Raw genomic sequence first — 9,595 nt, 5'->3', positions numbered from 1 at the left:
ATGGTTTGAACTTTCTGAACACCCTTATTTACATTGATAATACTGTTGCACTGTTTATTGTTAGAAATCCAGTTCAACACGCTAAGACCAAGCACATTGAAATCAGACATCATTTCATTAGATATTGTAATGAGAAAGGTTTGATTGAAATTAAAAGAGTTGACACTAGTGATAACTTGGCTGACCTATTCATAAAGCCACTAGATAAGACCAAATTCCACTTTCTCTTGAAAGCAATGGGTATAATCAACTCTGATGAGGTCTAATTAATTATGTGTGCTCTTTGAACTAACTGATTATCTTTAATGGTCTTGAGAGTGAAAGTTGTGATTATATTCATGTTTAGCTGATATGAGCTTTAAATGAATATTTGTGTGACTTATGTGTTTCTAATGCTTAAGTTTGCTTAAAATCAGTGAATGTGTGTGACATCAGGAGAAGCCTGTTTAAATGTGCTTTGAAACGATGAATTTGTGTTCTTATCTGATATTTTGAATTTCTTGGATGATTTGAACCGATGATGTGTTTAGGATAGGATAGTCTTTGCATAATCTGTCTTGGATCAGAATTATGTGGAGTCTGCTTTTTTTAATATGTCATTAATGTTCTGATTACTCCTGAATATGATACTATTGCTTGTGTCAAAACAGAGTTTTTGTGTCACACTTATATGCTAAAATAAATATTCTGAAAAAGACATTTTTCCAAGTAAATGTTTTTGACAAAGTGAACAAGTTATATGGTGATGAGACATGATAAGATTATTAAGTTCAAGCTTCGTAGAAGCTTAAAAGGTTGTAAATGAAAATTGATCCAACCTTTTGGAATTGATAGTACATTGGTTATTTATGCTAATTATATGGATTTAATAGGCTAAAAAGACAATTAGTACAGTCATTAATATGTATGGTTGCTTTCCATGATGTGTAAAATCTGAGGTGATATAAACATATTGAAAAATGTTAATCTTAATGTGGATCTACATTGTTGAATATGCATGTTTCAAGATAAATCTCTCCGCATGATGGGCAGAAAAGTGACCACCCAGTCATACACGAGCCCATTGGTATTTGGTCACCAAAATGATTCATTTTATACATATGACAAAGAATAAATGTGGACAATGTTTATTTTTATCAACCAAATGTTGATATGTTCACAAATTTTATGAAAATTTAAACATGAGGGTTAATACTAGAACTATATGGGTGGAGGAAATAATATAAGTCCTTTAAACATTCCGAATGAAAGGCTTGTAAGTCCGACTTGCGTTGCATGTAAGTCCAACGTTCAACCTCAATATGTTTGAAGTTTTGAAAAGAAAAATTAAATCAATTTAACAGTTCTGTCATAAAAATATTTTGACCAAATATCAGGGGGGTGAAGTCAAATTGGGGTGATCTGGGAAAGCCAAATAAGCTTTGAGAAGAGATATGAGGCATCATAGCACAATCAGTGTTGTCCATTATTGAATTATGCTAAATAATTGAACCTTAAATCATATCACCAAAAAAGAATGAAAATCATGCTAAGTCTAGACGTGCTATTAACCTGGCTGATATGTCATAATAATACTGAGAATGAAGTATTGAGAGGCAACTTAACCAATATGATCCGATGTTGAGATCTTTTCAGAAAAGAAAATGGAAAGGTATAACTGAAATTTGATCTCATATTGCACCATTTGCTCTTAAACATTGAACTTCAATGATAAAACTGTGATAAAATTGGTTTAAGACAAAAAAAAAGTTGCATTTTAACCTTGAAAAAGTCTGAATATGTCAATACTAGCAAGCTTTAATGAATTATAGGATGTGTAGGTCATTCTAGAGAGCTTTACATGTGAATATGTGAATTCTAGAAAGCATTGATGATTTCTGAACTATTCTAGCAAACTTAGTTGTTTTATAAGATATTTGACTCATTCAAGCAAGCTTTATACTTGAATATGATTGATTTTGGTATTTCTAGCAAGCTTTTATGTGTTGGACTATTTCGAGCAAACTTAGCTGTTTTGTTTGATTGTTTAAGATATTCGGGCAAGCTTGATGATTATTTGTATTTGAATGAATATTTTTTAATTATATAAGTTTATCGGGTAAGGTTTGTGATATTCAGATATTCGAACAACATTAACAATTAGAAATATCCCTAAGTTACTATTTGAGGACTCTTTATTGATTTCTAGCAAGGTTGCCTATTTGATGTTTTATACTTGATTATTAGTCTTGTGATTTATTTCTCAAGAAAACTTATATTTCAAGTAAGCTTCCTTTATCTTATCCACTTAGTGTTATTTTTAATTACTTTTAATATTTGAAAAATCCTGGAATGAGCAAGATTTGCAAATGGACTTTACCTAGCAAGCTTTGAAAATTAAACCTTTCCTAGCAAGTTGTGTGAAAATACACTTTATCGAGCAAGCTTTATGCTAAGATATTTAAAATTGAATTTTTGGCACAATTCATGAGAAAACGACAAAATTCATTAAAACCCACTTTCGAAGTGTATAGTAGAGGGACTTAGTGAAATGTTCACACTTCATTTCTCTCTCTTCCCACTATTGCATTATTGCCGCTACTTTCGTTCCAGAATCCCAAACGTTTAACTAAATCCCTACCCTAAATTGGCCGGCCATCTAATTCCGACTCGGTAAGCATCAATTGATTGTTTTCCGACACTGATTATATCAAATTGGGCATCAATTTATGTGTAGGTTAACAATTTGTCGAAGAACGGGTTCATAAAGAAAATCTTTCTTTTTTTCTTGAAATTGTTACTTATTACATGTCAACGTTATGAACTTTATGACAAATTATTACTTTGAATGTGTTTTTGATGTTTGACAGTTATGGGTGAACCGACTTATCCATTTGAGAAGAAGCAAAATATGTGCGCTCTTCTGCAAATCACTTCTGATAATCATCCGGTAGCTTTGATGATACAGTGGCTACAACAATCAAACCTAAGATTCCCCTTGACAGAGTGCCCTGTAATTTATAGAAATCACCAATAGGATATCTGACACTCTGCCAAACACATTGATGATGCCGGAGGAAGGAGGATAGAGGCTATAGTTTCCTGGTAGGAAATCGTACTTACTGAGGAACTTATACGGGAAAGCATACAGTTGAATGATGCATTTGAAGCCCCAATTCACTTTTCCACGAATCGTTTATTAACAATCTTTCAGGAACGTATATGCTATCAAGGTGATGTTCATGAGGGACAATTTAAAAAAGGGATGTTCCCTAACCTTTACAGGTTTCTTATACATCACATCGTACAAGGTTATGCATCAAGGAAGGGCTCCTGGACCTTGATGAGCCTTGATTTGGCAAATGCCACCGTGGCAGTTGTGTTCAGACAACCGTTCAACTTTTCCAAGATGATATTTGATGGTTTAGCTGCATATTTGAGGAAGCCTAACAAGGAAAAATTCTTGGTTTACCCAAGATTTCTACAGATTATTTTCAACCATGTACTGCCTGATTTACCAACCATTGGCACAACACATTTATTGCAGGACCCCAATGTATATAAAAGTATTGAAAAGTTGGCTTCCACAAGCCACTTCAATCCTGATGCTGAGTTTGATGTGTTACCATGGTTGTATAACCATGATTTGGAGATTATGCTAGTTCCAGAGTCACCACATATGACGTTTGAGAGGAAGATAGTGATGATGAATCTAATGATCATGATGCAGGAAATGATGGTGATGATGCAGGTGATGAAGGAGCTGCTGGAGGAGGTGTCAATGATATTCTTGAAAATGTTAATGATGCGGAGGCACATGGGGAGATCTTGAACCAACCAATACCTACACCACCAACCTCACCCCAAAACCAGCCAACACCACCTCAATACATATCACCACCAATATCTACACCCCAAACCCAAAACAATGAACCTTACAACCCATCCCCACCAATATCACCACTTACCCAAACTCACAGCCCGTCCCAAATCCTAGACTAACCCTTAACCCAAACCCAAACCCCAACCCTAATCCAAGCCCAAGACCAAGACATCCATGTACCATATATACCACAACAAATCCCCGCCCACCTAATAAACTTTCCACACACTCCATATCAATCCCCTACCTAAAACCAAACCACTCACCAGCCAACATTTGAAATTACCCATACCTTTACACCCATAATCCAAACAGTCAACCCATTACCCTCAGTCAGCACAAATGTCATTGAAATCCCACCACATGAACCTATCCAACCCCAAACAACGATCCCTGACCCATTTTCAGATACTCCTTCCCGATCCCCTTCCCGTGGTGCTCACTTGTTTAGTAGATATTTGGATGAGGCGATCAAAAATATTGTGTAACATCCCGAAATTTCCAAAACAATATTAATTGTATTACTTAATAATAGAGGGAAAGTTTACTCGGGTTATCGGGAAATAAATAAATAGAGTAGGAGTTGGTATGGGTCGGGCTAGTGTTGGGTAATGGATATGTTATGGACTTGGGTTATGAAAGAAGGAAGGAGAGTCCATGGGCTTAAGCCCATGATCCCTAAATATAAATACCATTAATCACTCCTCATTCTCACATATTCCATACACACACGACCCGAACCAAGATCCGAAGGCGAAAACCCGAGCTTGTTGGTGCTGGAACGTTGTGACGGACCAAAACAACATAAAGGCTTAACCGTGTTCTTAGTTTGACTCGTTCAAGGTACGTTAATAATTAGAAATCGTTCATGTAGGTTCGGGTTGATTTGAGAAATGATAGATCTGAGTTTGTATGGTAAAAACGAATCCAACAAAGCTAATCTTACTGAAAATGGTTATGACTTGATGGGTTAATCGATTGATAAAAAGAACCCGTAAATCGCACCCTTTAAACATCGATGTTAGGTCGATTTGATGGTTGGGGTTTGTAGGCGCTGGTCAGACGATCCCGTGGGTACCTAAATCGAGTTATTTGGTTAAGAAACGAAGGTGATTAAGGGATTTAAGAACAAACAGTAGCTGCAGACGACAACTTCGCCTGCAAGCTAAGTTCGCCTGATGAACTTCGCCTGCAAGCTATGTTCGCCTGATGACAACTTCGCCTAAAAGCTAAGTTCGTCTGATGACAACTTCGCCTAAAAGCTAAGTTCGCCTGATGACAACTTCGCCTAAAAGCTAAGTTCCCTGATGACAACTTCGCCTAAAAGCTAAGTTCGCCTGATGACAACTTCGCCTAAAGCCAAGTTCGCCTGATGACAACTTCGCCTAAAGCTAAGTTCGCCTATGGTTTAACTTCGCCTAAAGTCAAGTTCGATTAGAGAATAGATTAAAACGATAAGTAAAAGTAAGCTAATACTAGGCCACCAGATTAGATCAGGCAAGTATTGATACGTGTAACTTATACAGTCAGCCGAGCTCAGTTAAAGAAGGGATTTACAACTATCAGAGGAAGAAGCAGAGTTCAGGTGAGTTTCTAGCCCCATTTCCTTGCTATGTTTTCGGGGCTGTGTGCATACTCGATGTGAAGTGTGAATACACTTACCTTAAGTGGTAAGTGTATGCTATAGATGTTATATGAGGTATATATTTTATAATGCTTGTCGGTACGTGAACGATCTTCGGATATTGCACGTATCGCCAAGGATAGTAAATTCCAAGTGGTTGATAGTGTGTATGAATGTTATGATGTGACTTGTTTATTACGTAAATACTGAACTGATATGAAGTGTGATACAGGCAGGTAGAGGTAGAGTGTGTTAGAAGTGGCAAGAGTCTAGTAAGGGTGTTAGTGGCATAACGTGAGCGCGTGATAGGGAAAGCCTGTATGGTGCCATCGTTATTATGTGTGTATGATTGTTGATGTTACTTGCTTAGTATGTAAATAATGTGCTGATAGGAAGTGGGTTATAGACAAGTAGAAGTATAGTGTGATAGAAGTGGATAGGGGTCTAGTAATAGAGTTAGGGCATAACGTGAGCACGTGGTAGAGAGAGTCTATGCGTGTCTTCGTTATTAAAGTGGCACAAGTGGCATAAGTGGCATAAAGTGGCACAAGTGGCATAAGTGGCATAAAGTGGCATGAGTGGCATAAAGTGGCACAAGTGGCATAAGTGGCATAAAGTGGCATAAGTGGCATAAAGTGGCATAAGTGGCATAAAGTGGCACAAGTGGCATAAGTGGCATAAAGTGGCACAAGTGGCATAAAGTAGCATAAAGTGGCACAAGTGGCATAAAGTGGCACAAGTGGCATAAAGTGGCACAAGTGGCATAAAGTGGCATAAGTGGCATCAATGGTTAAGCTGTAGGGGTAATTAATTGGCTAAGCTGTAGGGATAATTAAGTGGTTGAGAAGTAGCGGGTTAGACAGTGGGTTAAGTGTCTTCGGACACGTATATGATGCATGTAGTGGTTGTATGATAAGTTGCTTGATTAACTAGAACTCACTCAGCGTAGCTGACTTTTAGTATGCACGCAGGTGAGTAGAATGAGTTAGCTAGCTTGAGCGGGCACATGGTGGGCGAATAAGAGACTGGCATCTGAAGACTCAAGATGTTTTAATGTAATTTTCATTTATTTTGGAAGACAAGAATGTTTAATTAAGGCAAGTTTTGGATTGCTGTAACGTTTCATGAAAGTTTTTATTTTCCGCGAAAGTTTTAATGAACTCTGATTTGTAAGAACTGTGTTTATGAGTAAATCCAACGCGAAAGTAGGGCTACCGGGTTCGGGGCCTTACAAGTTGGTATCAGAGCATAAGTTCGAGAGATTTAAGCATCCTACATGCTTAGACTCGAACATAAAATGGGATTTAAAATGAGAAAGAAAGAAGATGCCAGTTCAAGATAGCCATGTGTCACTCAAGCAAGCTCAGTAAAGGTAAGGTGTATGGTAAATGGTGTATGTTAATGTTGGCTTATTGCTAAATGAAGAATGAGTGCAGGTTAGGGATAGGATTAATTGATCTTAACTGATTAACTGTTTAAGAGTATAAACAAGCACAAGTGAAATCATGAAGGGAAGTATGTAGAACCTGAGGAGTAACGCAAATAGTTAATTACACTTGATCAACGTCATTAACTACTTACTTTACAAATCATGTACTAATTAATTCCTGGAGTGATAACATTTGTGTTTCCTTAGAGATAAGATAGATGACTGTTACAAAAGAGGCGGACATGAGAAGAATCTGAGGCAGAGCGATATACGAAAACAACATGACTCCAACTGCAAAAAAAAAGTAATGAAGAAGTCACGCTTGGAGCTTGTAGTCAGATATGCTAAGAGAGTTGCCAAATTGTCACAAAAGCATCAAAGGAAGCCCTTGGAAAGACGAGACGAGACTTGAGACATCGAGAGCCTCATGGACAAGCTACCTTAATTGCTAGAACACATGATCACCACCCGATGACTGCAAGTCAGGAGTAAGGAGAATGACCCAGGAAGCAAAGACGATTCAATAAAGTGCGTGAATATAAGAAGTGTTCCTTTTACAAGGAATAAGTTAGGTTTCGGGGACGAAACCTTTGAAGGGAAGACTTGTAACATCCCGAAATTTCCAAAATAATATTAATTGTATTACTTAATAATAGAGGGAAAGTTTACTCGGGTTATCGGGAAATAAATAAATAGAGTAGGAGTTGGTATGGGTCGGGCTAGTGTTGGGTAATGGATATGGGTTATGGACTTGGGTTATGAAAGAAGGAAGGAGAGTCCATGGGCTTAAGCCCATGATCCCTAAATATAAATACCATTAACCACTCCTCATTATCACATATTCCATACACACACGACCCGAACCAAGATCCGAAGGCGAAAACCCGAGCTTGTTGGTGCTGGAACGTTGTGACGGACCAAAACAACATCAAGGCTTAACCGTGTTCGTAGTTCGACTCGTTCAAGGTACGTTTATAGTTAGAAATCGTTCGTCTAGGTTCGGGTTGATTTGAGAAATGATAGATCTGAGTTTGTATGGTAAAAACGAATCCAACAAAGCTAATCTTACTGAAAATGGTTACCATTTGATGGGTTAATCGATTGATAAAATGAACCCGTAACCTATATGCCTAAATCGCACCCTTTAAACATCAATGTTAGGTCGATTTGATGGTTGGGGTTTGTAGGCGCTGGTCAGACGATCCCGTGGGTACCTAAATCGAGTTATTTGGTTAAGAAACGAAGGTGATTAAGGGATTTAAGAACGAACAGTAGCTGCAGACGACAACTTCGCCTGCAAGCTAAGTTCACTTGATGAACTTCGCCTGCAAGCTAAGTTCGTCTGATGACAACTCCGCCTAAAAGCTAAGTTCGCCTGATGACAACTTCGCCTAAAAGCTAAGTTCGCCTGATGACAACTTCGCCTAAAAGCTAAGTTCGCCTGATGACAACTTCTCCTAAAGCCAAGTTCGCCTGATGACAACTTCGCCTAAAGCTAAGTTCGCCTAAGGTTTAACTTCGCCTAAAGCTAAGTTCACCTAAGGTTTAACTTCGCCTAAAGTCAAGTTCGATTAGAGAATAGATTAAAATGATAAGTAAAAGTAAGCTAATACTAGGCCACCAGATTAGATCAGGCGAGTATTGATACGTGTAACTTATACAGTCAGCCGAGCTCAGTTAAAGAAGGGATTTACAACTATCAGAGGAAGAAGCAGAGTTCAGGTGAGTTTCTAGCCCCATTTCCTTGCTATGTTTTCGGGGCTGTGTGCATACTCGAAGTGAAGTGTGAATACACTTACCTTAAGTGGTAAGTGTATGCTATAGATGTTATATGAGGTATATATTTTATAATGCTTGTCGGTACGTGAACGATCTTCGGATATTGCACGTATCGCCAAGGATAGTAAATTCCAAGTGGTTGATAGTGTGTATGAATGTTATGATGTGACTTGTTTATTACGTAAATACTGAACTGATATGAAGTGTGATACAGGCAGGTAGAGGTAGAGTGTGTTAGAAGTGGCAAGAGTCTAGTAAGGGTGTTAGTGGCATAACGTGAGCGCGTGATAGGGAAAGCCTGTACGGTGCCATCGTTATTATGTGTGTATGATTGTTGATGTTACTTGCTTAGTATGTAAATAATGTGCTGATAGGAAGTGGGTTATAGACAAGTAGAAGTATAGTGTGATAGAAGTGGATAGGGGTCTAGTAATAGAGTTAGGGCATAACGTGAGCACGTGGTAGAGTGAGTCTATGCGTGTCTTCGTTATTAAAGTGGCACAAGTGGCATAAGTGGCATAAAGTGGCACAAGTGGCATAAGTGGCATAAAGTGGCATGAGTGGCATAAAGTGGCATAAGTGGCATAAAGTGGCATAAGTGGCATAAGTGGCATAAAGTGGCATAAAGTGGCACAAGTGGCATAAGTGGCATAAAGTGGCACAAGTGGCATAAAGTGGCATAAGTGGCATAAAGTGGCACAAGTGGCATAAAGTGGCACAAGTGGCATAAAGTGGCACAAGTGGCATAAAGTGGCATAAGTGGCATCAATGGTTAAGCTGTAGGGGTAATTAATTGGCTAAGCTGTAGGGATAATTAAGTGGTTGAGAAGTAGCGGGTTAGACAGTGGGTTAAGTGTCTTCGGACACGTATATGATGCATGTAGTGGTTGTATGATAAGTT

Source organism: Bidens hawaiensis, unplaced genomic scaffold (assembly GCF_021521415.1).
Source record: "Bidens hawaiensis isolate Kalapana, Puna unplaced genomic scaffold, B.hawaiensis_p1.1 tig00046361_1, whole genome shotgun sequence".
Classification (NCBI taxonomy): Eukaryota; Viridiplantae; Streptophyta; class Magnoliopsida; order Asterales; family Asteraceae; genus Bidens; species Bidens hawaiensis.
This window is presented reverse-complemented; position numbering follows the sequence as displayed.